Source organism: Protopterus annectens, chromosome 5.part1 (genome assembly GCF_019279795.1).
Source record: "Protopterus annectens isolate FY-2018-M chromosome 5.part1, PAN1.0, whole genome shotgun sequence".
Classification (NCBI taxonomy): domain Eukaryota; kingdom Metazoa; phylum Chordata; order Ceratodontiformes; family Protopteridae; genus Protopterus; species Protopterus annectens.
Window position 1 is genome coordinate 474,060,086 of NC_056736.1, and position 12,007 is coordinate 474,072,092.

Below are 12,007 nucleotides of genomic sequence, written 5' to 3' on the forward strand. Positions count from 1 at the left end.
TGAAGGAGGACTGCTGCCCATCCATCACCTGTCACAGGTTTCACATCACGACACATGTTTCAGTCCATCATGGAGGCACAGCCATGCTCCAAATGCAACACCAGATGGATGCTTAGGATCATGGATGCAGCACAGTCTCACATCTGTGACTCCCTCCAACACATTGGTGATGCCATGGATCGTTTCACTGTTGTAGTGGACAGATAGTGGGGTGAAACACTGTCAGTCTTTGACCGCACTTTGTCTGTGCAGAAACATCTAGTGGGAGTAGGGCATTGGACACATGTATGTAGGTCAGCAACACCATCTGTTGAGAGTCCACGTGGCCATGCACATGTACGCTTCCATAATGGCAGTACCCCCAGCACTACAGAAGGGAGTGTGCTGTCAATACCACAATGTAGCAGGTCATGGGCATATGGTCCTGGGTGGTCCTGTGTGGGACATGGGCCCAACAGACACCAGTCATCATTAGAAACTAGCACCACATCTCACATTGGGCATGGTGGTGCCAGTGCCACTCTTGGCAGAGGCAGTTCCCATGTTCGTGGCAAGAGACAGTGAACTGTTCACTCTCCCATGTACAGTCCACAGCTGTCTAACATACACATGTGTAAGGCTAGCACTTGGCTTGACTGTCTACACACACACTTGAACATCACTGTCACATGCAGATCACCAACAGACACACACAGCACCTCTCCATGGTCCAGCTAAGGAGCACCTCTTCCTAACTCACACACATGCTGTCAACTGTTTGGCACAGCCTAGGCCTCTGGCACCCCCACACCACACCCTGTGCATGTGATGATACCCGTGCCACATCCCTGCTGTCCATACAATTGCTGCAGGGACATGTAAATATGTGTTTGATGCACATGCAGAAGTGTTATAGCATGACAGGTGCTGTATTCTGGCATGTGTCATGAGTACACATCAAAATTTGTAAACCTTTATTGCATGATGTTAGACTGACAGTAGTGTTGCAGAATGACAGGTGTCTCGCAGAAATGTGTATGTTTCTGTTCCAGGAGTCTGAGTGGCTATGCTATGGAGAATTGGGGGCACTACAGCAGTACAGAACAGCATGGCAGCACAGCAGAAATATGACATCAGCAAGGTACAGCTGTATATGTGCATGGTTACCTAGGTGCATATGTGTAGAACAGTATGTCAGGGACAATAGGGGAATTTAGCGGAATCTTGCATGCATACCCTGTGACAAGGTCTTCTACCCTTGACACATGTCACCTGGATGTTCTATACATACAAATGTATGTTCATAGGTTCATAGGTTCATAGGTTCATAGGTTTATACTAGGCTATCTGCCCTAAGGCATTTATAAGCCTAGCCCAAATTTTTGTGGCTTACGCCACCCCTTATATGAAAAAATACTGTGCCCATTAGTTTGTTGTGCCTCTGTCCAGCAGTGACACAGAGATGATTCCTGGGGTAAACCTATGATCTCCCATCCACAGGTCTAGATTTCTCTTGAACAGAGTCAGCGAGGTGCTCTGCCTCACATGGACCGGGATTTTATTCCACAGCATAGGGAGTCTCTGAGTGATAAATCTATCCCTCCAGCACGTCCTATTTATATCCGTGCTAAGGTTTAAGTCGCTTGCTCTAGTGGTTTTGGTGGATTTGGATCTTTTGAGGTGGAGCATGTCCATTAATTGCGGGTTGGACATGGCCTTGTATGTCAGGCACATGTCACCTCTGAGCAGACGGTATGCGACTGAATAGAGCTGGAGTTTCTTCAATCTGGCAGCATATGACAGATTTTGGAGTCCCTTTATCCTTTTGGTGAGGAACTTTTGGGGTCTCTCCAATTGCTGCAGATGTCGGGTGAGATACATCCCGAATGGGCCATTGTACTCGATCATTGGTCTGATAAGTGAAGAGTACAGGGGAACAATGACCTCACTAGATCTGGATGTGAATCCCTTCATGATCAGGTGGGCAATGTAGAAAGTCTTTCTAACCACTTTAGCAATGTGAGTGTCAAAAGAAAGGTCACTGTCAACCTGGGTCTCCAGGTCCCTGATAACCTCTTCTGTGCTTAGTGGATTGCCACCTATATGGTAGCTTGGGGTTACCTTGTTTTTCCCGAAGGGTATGACTATACATTTTTTGGCGTTTAACTTCAGGCCATGGCTCTGGCACCAGCTATCTGTTTCCGTGAGTCCCTTCTGAAGGATATCCGTGTCCGATGCACTTTCCACTATGGCTCCCAGTTTGCAGTCGTCTGCAAACTTTGTCAGCCAAAGTCCTCCCATGTTGGCCTGTACTTCTGAGAAGTAGATGCCAAACAATAGGGGGCCAAGGACCGAGCCCTGTGGGACACCACTTGTGACCGCTTGGAGTCTGACACAGCGCCAGCAACTCTAACCCTGTGGGTTCTGTCCTTAAGCCAGTTTGCAACCCATCTTTTGACATATGGGTTTACATTTAAGCTGGTAGTTTTTCTACAATACCGAGTGGGTATTGTGTCGAAAGCCTTTGCAAGGTCAAGGTAGGCTGTATGGACTGCCTTTCCTCATCAATGGCCTTGGTGACTGTTTCAAGAAGTTGACCAAGTTCAAAAGGCATGATCTTCCCTTGACAAAGCCAAACTGGGTCGGGTCCAATGTCTGCAAGTCCCCTATATCTTTGTTTATGAGCTCCATTATGATCCTCTCCATAGCTTTGCAGACTAGACTTGTTAAGCTTATGGGGCGGTAATTACCAGGGTCCGTAGAGGTGCCGCCTTTGTGGAGTGGGACAACAGTTGCCGTACGCCACTCCTTGGGCACGTATCCTGTGGTAAGACTGAGAATAAACAGCTGCCTTATGTGCGGTTTAATTCCTCATTTAGCTCATGTAGCACACAGCCGGGGACACCATCCGGTCCCATTGATGCTGTGTTTTTAGCTTTAGAGAGAGCAGCTTTCACCTGCACATTTGAGATGTCCGGGAGGCTACACTGCTGGGATAGTTATCTCTCCTTTAGGGGAGAGGGTGAAGTTTGCACTGAACCTGTCTGCCAGTATGTTGGCAATGTCTGTTGGTTCAGTGATTTTGTATCATTTTGGACTAATTCTGAGCATATCTGGGAGTTTCCACCCAGGTTCCTAACATAGCTGAAAAGGACTTATGATTGTCCTTTGAATCCATGGCAATTTTTCTCTCAAAATTGGCCTTAGTTGATTTTATGAGTGCTCGTATTTTTTACTAATAATGATCAGGGTGACTTCCTTTTATGGATTTTGTTCTATCATGTAATAGCTTTCTCCTCTTATTGTAAAGTTTGTTAATGGCTGGGGTCCACCAGACTGGACGCTTGCCCTTTGTGGAAAGAGTCTTGGTTTTATTTGGGATTGCCTGATCCATGCAGTCCTGGAGGTGTTCATAGAAGGCATTTGTAAGGGCTTCTGCAGCTTGGGTTGTGGTTTCCACTGGCTCAGGGGCCTTGAAGGATACCACACCAGTCTTGAGTAGTGTGAAGTTTGCTTTAGAGAAGTTCTTCACTATGGTCTTTTTGTTTGGGGTGGGGGCGGGATGTGGATTTCCAGTGAGATTAGTTTATGATCAGATCTCACCAATGAGGGATATACTTCCAGTGTGGAGCATTTTGTCCCCATGTTTGTGACAATGAGATCTAGTATATTTTCTCCTCTCATGGGAACAGTGACTAGCTGTTCCATGGCATTTGAATTTATGAACTCCAGGAACCGTTGGGCTAGAAAGTTAGGGCTTGAGTAATGTTCCCAGTCTATATTCGGGTAGTTGAAGTCACCCAATATGATGGTGTTTGGAGATACATTTATACCCTCCAGTGTCTTCAGGAAGGCTGTGTGGGGTTCCTGAGTTTGAGAGGGTGGCCTGTAGCATGCTACAATTTGTAGAGCAGTTTTGCCTATGGTTAGATGCACCTGGATGGTTTCCGAGCTTGTGCATTGCCACCAACCTGGAGGTGTGGGTATCCTTTATGAATATGGATACACCCTCCTTTTGTGGTGTGGTCCGGGTTTTGGGGCCAGAACGCATGATATGAGGTAAAACCCTAATAGTGCCGGGTGCTCTCAGGAGCCTTGAACCAGGTTTCAGTTACAGCACAGACATCGATGTTCTCCATACTGAGAAGGGCCTCGAAAAGTGCATTTTGAGATTTAGACTTCTGGCATTGAGCAGCATTACCCTCAGTTTCTTCCCATTTTGTTTTCTAGGGTGGTAGGTTTAGAATTTGAGCCTTGCCTAAAAAGGCACTATGGGGGTGGCAAGAGCCTTAGCCAATATCCGAATCCCAGGGTGACAGGTGCAAGCCGTCCCTTGGCAGCGTGGCTTGTCAAGCATGTCATCCCAGGCAGACAGACACTGGATCCCCTTTGAATGACTCCAGACATTAAGCCAATTGTTAAAGCTGATCATCTTGTCTCTATATTGTGGCATCATTCTTGGTGAAGGAAGGATAGTGCTCAGGGTTAGGTCATACCTGCCTGGGCTACATAATCAGAGAGCTCCTCTATGTCTCTTTTCATGTAGTCCAGGGAGGTACGTCTCAGGTCGTTCACACCAGCATGGACAATGACTGTGTCATATTTGTACTTGCCGTGGAGTGGCCCGAGTGCTTGTGTTATGTGGCGGATTCTAGCACCCGATAGGCAGCTTACTGTGACCCTCTCCTTGTTCAGCCTGGTGAGTGGGACGTCAGTGTGTCTGACTATGGAGTCACCTATGACAAGTATGTTTGGTGTTGTATTTGGCCTTAAGGGCTGTGACTGCTTTGCACACTGCTTTTGTGGTTTATGTGTTGCTTGTGGGGTGTCTTGAGGTAGCAGTTGTTTGGGTGTCTGCTTTGGAGGCCTCTGCTGTTTAGGTAAATTTTTACTCAGAGCCTCCGAGTATGTCTTTGTGTGTTTATGTGTTTGATTCAGTGGAGTGGTAGCATTATGTGAGGCTGGTTTTGTGGTGTGTGTAGTTGCCTTCTCCTCCTGTCTGGTCTTGCCAGTCCTGAGTTGAGAGAGCTCAGCCTCCAGTTTGGCTAAATAGCTGCATCTCGCAAGTATTTGTGTTATGTGGGAGGAGGAGAGGGTTGTCTGTGTACATGAGGCAGTTATAACATTGCCTCAAGATTCCCAGATTCACCAGCTGGACCGAGAGAAGACTGACAACTGACCTTTGGACATGCTAGAATAATATTGGGAATTCCTTAATTGAAAACAAGGGCCAGTGGGGAGTGAGGGTGTAGTGCTTTTAATTTTTAGTGCTGACATATAATTGCTTTAGTGAGCAAGTGCCAGGTAACTTGAGTGCAATGTGTTACAAGTAACTAAATGCAAAACGACAAACAGTAACTTTCTTTCAAGTGAAATAAGGAAATAAGTACAGTAAGCAATGCAGATATCACTAGTGATCCACAGAAGCACTGAGAAGTTGCGTATTAGGTGGAATTAGCTTCCAGGAAATAACAAGCAAACAAACAACAAGCATATAAACAAAGCTAGATTCAGCAGGCCTGGATCTAGTCTATGCTAGAGCAAACAAGGTGAACCAATTTCAGTAAGATACAGTTCAAATATTCAGGCACTATAAACCTTTAACCAGAAATTCCCAGCTCAGAAGGGCAGAGTCCAGCCTCTTCTCCCACAAGAGTGCAGACCACGAACCTTCTTAATGTAAAATAACTGGCCTGAAGCCCAAGTGCCTAAACCAGAACTAATACACTTGGACACTTGGTGGTGGATAGCATGTATGCCTTGGTAGATGTGGGATACTTATGGCCAGGAGCTAATGACAGGGTCATAAAATGCATGCCAATAGCACACCCATATAGCCATATGTGTACTGCTGCATGGGAATATATTTGTGCACTCACACACACACACACCATCGCCTTTAGTGATACCTATCTATTAGTTTACAGTATAGCACTACATAGTTATCGCATGCACCACAAAGCTTATCTGTTTTGACATTGTCAGCCACTGCTATTAAGGTGGATGACATCAGCAGGTGCTGACAGGGAGGCCAATGTTGGAGAGGACACTAGTCACAGGCCCATAAAATGATTGGCCATTGCACAAAGATAGGCCAGATGGGCATATCTGTACTCCTGTAAGGGGAATATCTACACACACACACACACACACACACACACACACACACACACACACACACACACACACACACACACACACACACACACACACACACACACACACACACAAGGTGGCTGCTGTGAGGTTCAAACCTCTACCTTCCTACTATTCACACTACAGCTCAGAGCATGAATTGTATGTGCCACTGGTTACATGTGGTGTACATGTGGCTGCAGCCACAGTAATTGTGGACTGTGCAAACTGGCCTTGTCTTACACAGCCTGTGTGGCCTGCAGAGTGAAGTTGCTTTACGCTGTTATTGTATCTAGTGTCCTAGCAGTGGCATATCTGTTAATACTGCTGTGTGTGTGTGTGTGTACGATTACCAGTATAGCCATTTCTGACCGGTTGCACTTTGTTAGGTGGACATTTGGACTGTGGCAATCTGGACTGTCCAAGTCCTGCATTGAAGCCATTGTAAATTACACCACCTGCTTACCATTGTCTATCTACAGGGTGACACTCCACAGGCACAGGGTTCTGTGGTTGAGTGGATTATGTTTTTATGCAGCCTTGGTCTTTTATCATCAGACAACTGTTGTGTGTGTAGGTGCAGATAACCCCAGAATTCTGCGTGTAGGTATGGACATTCTTGCATCCCCACACACATATACACATGTATGTATATATATATATAAAACAGGGATGTCAACTTAGGTGTAGCTGTGTGTGTGTCTTAATTAACAGTGTTATATAGCTATATGTCTAGATCACTCTGCACATTTATGTAGCTCTATAGATATATATGTGTGTGTGTGTGTCTATGCATATATATATATATATATATATATATATATATATATATATATATATATATATATATATATATATGTGTGTGTGTGTGTGTGTTTGTGTGTGAGCCACATAATGATAGATAGGGTGATTATGTGTGAGGGGTATAGGGAGAGCTAGATATATATACATAGCTGTCTGTATGCACAGACATATTTTCACATATCAGTTCTTTAGGCAGATGAGACATCAGGCATGGGATCAAGTTAGCTAAGTGTAGAAGCATACCCAGTGTGACTGTCAGTACTTACAAGGTGACTCCAGGCCAGCCGTACCTGTACTCTAGTCCGGGATTTTCTGTGCTGCAGTCAAGTGGCTGCTGCACCTGATTCAACAGTCCAGCACCTCCCTGATATTTTTGTCCAAGGGATTCCCTGGCTGTGTGCTGAACCTGATATATGAGTGATACCTGTCAACTGTACAGATTGTAATAGACTGTACATAGTTTTGTATCATATGTATGGTACATTTTACATAGCATTGTGATTTTCTGGTACATCACTAGCAAATCATTATAGATTGATGTTAGGAAATGATGACAGACATTTGAGTTACTGACCCCATACACATCAGGGAACTCATACTACTGCATGACCTGTTATTCTCTGAACTTTCTACATTTCTCTGGCCACTAGTTAAACCTTCTCCTTATATTTGGGCATTTGTCCTACTACTGTTCATGGGTTTGTCCAGATTTCCTCCTCTAAGTGGTTGTAGGTATGCTGTAACTGGATACATGATATAACACATCACACACAGGGTGACAGTCTTCACACCTCTGATTGTACATATTTTTCAGAATGTCCAGCATTCAACCCCATGTGTCTGCTCTGCTGCTCATGCGGTTATGTTTTTTCAGTAATATACTACTACATGGAGCCCACTGAATGGTTGTCCATGCTGCCACAGTCAAGTGACGGCTTTTACATCCTGCTGCTACTCTGACTTGTTGCAACGTACTGTTATTCTAGCCATCTTCTCGTTTACTCAGAGCATGTATAATGTCTGTAACTTTGGCCCTCTGCCTTCTATTATCTCTGGCTTTGTCCATCTTTCTTGCAGTAACAGATTGTGACATATTGATAGTGTGTGGGACTCATACCATAGTAGTACCTCACATGCAAAAGTTGTAGGTGCAGCCAGTTTTAAACCATGAACACCATCAACCATGCTAATGTACTTAGCCCACTGAACCACAACAGCCACCAGAAAGTGAGTTTTAATTCCTCACACTATCAACAGCAGGCAGACATATAAACTTTGACCCCTGCATATTGCGGAAAATAGGACATATAGCCAGATTGTTTAGGACAGCCCTGGAATTGTGTGGTCTGCTGATATATCCTTGCAAACATACTCTGTTACTGCAGTTGTATGTGAACACTGATGTGTTGGGGGTAGGAGACTGTAGCATTGAGAGTCATGCGTCTGTCCTATGACCTGTTTGGCAATTTCCTTAGCCATGGGTTTTGCTGCCTTGTGGCCTACTGCATACTATGGGGCAGTCACTATTGGACAGAGTATCTGTTGTCCCACACAGCTGTTTGTTCTCTGCAAGTAGCCCAATTGCATATTCTATTCCCTTGCATAAATGCAGCAGGTCCATACATATGCTGACATAGTCTAGCACCCCATATATTTGTTGTAAAGGAGAGTGATTTACCTTGTGCATGCAGCAGTTGAGATACCTGTTTTTCAGGACTGACTCTGACTGATGCATGCAGTATGCAGCCAATACATGGTAAGGCACAGGTTATGTGTTGTGGCTGGTATCCTTTTTACTATGTATGCAAGTTGGAGTAAGGTGTCAGTCCCAAGGACCCTAGGTTGTCAGTGCATGTGCTATGCATTGCCTCTTTGACAAGGCCAGGGAATACTGCACATGTCTACTTCTGTCTACAGGGACAGCATCAGTGGCTTTCTTCAGTAGATGTGTGTGTGCATTTCTGATGCGTGTCATCATCCAAGGTTCCAGTGCATAGCTGTATGGGATGTCCCCCTGCAAACATCTGGTACAGCTGTGATGTGTGCCAGATATAGGAGTCATGATAACTGCTAGGGCTGTCAACACACACATTTTTGATAATGCCCTGGGCATTGCGCATGACCTGGCAGTTGATTGAGTGATACCCCTTGTGATTGACATAGACTCTACCCTCCTCACCGGGTGGTGCTTTGATGTGCACGTGATTGCACTCTATGGCACCCAGTACCTCAGGGTTGTGTGGTACATGGTAGAAGAGTCACATACTACTGGCCCTCTCCTCAGGGGTGTGGGGTAAATAAATGTGTTCACTGGCATGTGTTTGCATGGCAGCCAGGAACTGGTAGAGTAACCTGGATGCTGATGCCTGTGACATCCCCATCATGTCCCCAGTTTGTCTTTGAAAAGTACCTGTAGCTAGTATTGTAAGAGCTACTCATATCTTTGTTTCTACTAGGATGGGTTCCCCTCTGTTGGCTGTGGGTCCACGTTGAGGGTGGCAGAGTGTGGTGAGTTCTTGTAGTATGTCCCTGTCCACCCTGTAGTGCTGTACAATCTCCAGCTCATGTAGCTCCTGGAAGGTTACCCTGAGCCTGAACACTCTTCTCCTTCTCATTCTAGACCTATTGTCAGCAGCAGCATTAGCACTGCCCTCAGCATCTAGCACATAGAGCTATAGCAGAGCAGCAGTAGCCCCTAACACTCTGTCAGTCAAAATTCCCAGGTCTGTACTCCAATGGTGCAGAGTATGGGGGAGGAATCAGACTGTAGGATGTATGCATAATTTATAGTGGTCTGCTGCAGATGCAGCCTGTGTGATTGGCTAACTATGATGCATTCAACCTGCAAAGTACATCACTGAGAGGTTTGAATGGCTCAGTGTCAGTGGAAGAGGGGTTATCAGTAATTTGTACATGATTGGCTTTCACAGGCTATTTCCTTTTTTTTAACTGCCTTCCCTGCTTAGCACAGCAGTGTGATGCACAAACATGATTAAACCAGCTAAAACAAGTATCCTGAAGCTAAACAAAGCTTAGCAGCTCTGGACACTCCCCCTGCTTAGGTGAGAGGCACCCCATGCAAACGGGTGCTGCTGAGGTCCAATCCACTTAATGATATAGTGACACACAGCCTTTTGATGTCAGCTAGCTCTTTTGTGGACACAAACACGATTCTGTGGCTACACGGGTTTTATCTGCAGACACAGTAGCCAGTTTTTGCTATTCAGTAACCCCAGCTCATTTGCATACAGATCCACACACACAACCTGGATACTACACTATTCCAGGGCCTGCCTCCTTAGCAACCAATGAAATCTACCATTGTGCATACTCCATGCAGGGCACTATAATGCATTATTCTCACATATTTCTTATTTTTCATTTCTAAACTTTTAAATATAAATATATATATATATATATATATATATATATATATATATATATATATATATATATATTTTTTTTTTGCATAACTGCACATTTGTGCACTGCTGAGCAATGTACAAATGCAGAATATTGTATAAAAACAAATAAACTTAAAACAAACCAAAAAGCACAGGTCGGCAATCCACTCAATTCACACAATGGTTTAATGTAATGTTAGCGCTTTCGTCTGCCAGTTTCGACAAACTTCTTCAGATAAAATAATAAGGAAATTACATCAGTGAAATAGCAAATACTTAAAAACATCACTTCCTGTGTCCTAAAAAATAACCATTTTAAATATATGAAGGTAGAAAAATAGAAAAAATTAATTAATGAATAAAAAGAATGGTAAATGAAGTAATACTTTTCAACTTATTAAAAATGTATTACACAGGTCATCTATCTAAGGACTTTAAATTCAATAAACATTTGACATTACAATTGTCATTAAGACCAGGATAACAAAAAGCATTAAGCTGCAACTGCCAGAGTAATTTTTTCTTCCAAAATCAAAGACCATGGGCCCCCCTGATATCAAAAGTCCTTAGATAGATGACCTGTGTAATACATTTTTAATAAGTTGAAAAGTATTACTTCATTTACCATTCTTTTTATTCATTAATTAATTTTTTGGGGTTGGGTAGGTTGAGTAAGAGGGTAGCCCAAGCTACCAAAAATATTACCTGTTTCAATTTGCTTGTCCATTAAATACTTTATCTGGGTGGTGTACACCGCCAATTGCTGATTAATTTGCTACAATAATTCAGTGATTTCACTGCTGGAACTCAGACTTTCCATGAAGACTGTGGGTCTCTCCACAACCACAAGCAAACATGATAACCAAGATAAAACACACAATTCCCAAAAGATAAAACGCCACAGGCCACTGGAAAATCCAACAAGTTTAATACACTTCATGATTGACAGGTTAACAGGTTAAGCGCTTTCATCCATCAATGTTAGGACTTCAAAACATCTCCTCCTTGCAACTCAGCCCTTTTATACAGCTCCAATTATATATTAATCAACACAATCAATCAATTATCTAATTAATTTCTACATTACCATTTAAAATCATATTTCTACTAATTTTAATTAAAAACTTGCATAAAATCAGCTATCCTAAAATGTGCTTTAAGTATTCCAGAAATACTGACATTCTCATTTATACCTGGATAATTAGTTACATCTAACCAGGGGATTATTTAAATAGTATGACTACACTACTATTGGATGACACTTATTGTGAAAGTAATGCAAATTAAATTAATATAGCGTATAGAAAGCTGGATTTAATGCTAGAAGATATGTTGTTTCAGGGATAAATAAATGAAAATGAATATAACTATCTCAAGAATGGGCATCCTATTGTTTCCAATATATTTGGAATACCAAAAATCCACAAAGCCCTAGAAAATATGAAATGTAGGCCTGTAGTGGATGATAGGCAACCTAAGACATGCTTCATTAGTAAATACTTGAATTTTCATTTACAAAAGGGTTTGGTCACATTTTCTTATATAAGTACGGATTTTTGGCAATTCATAGAAAAGTTAAATGATGTTGAGATTAATGATGGTATAATTTTGGTTACTATAGATGTTTTCAATTTGTTTTCCATGATACCCCACCGGGTGGGGTTATCATGGTTGAAAGTTCAATT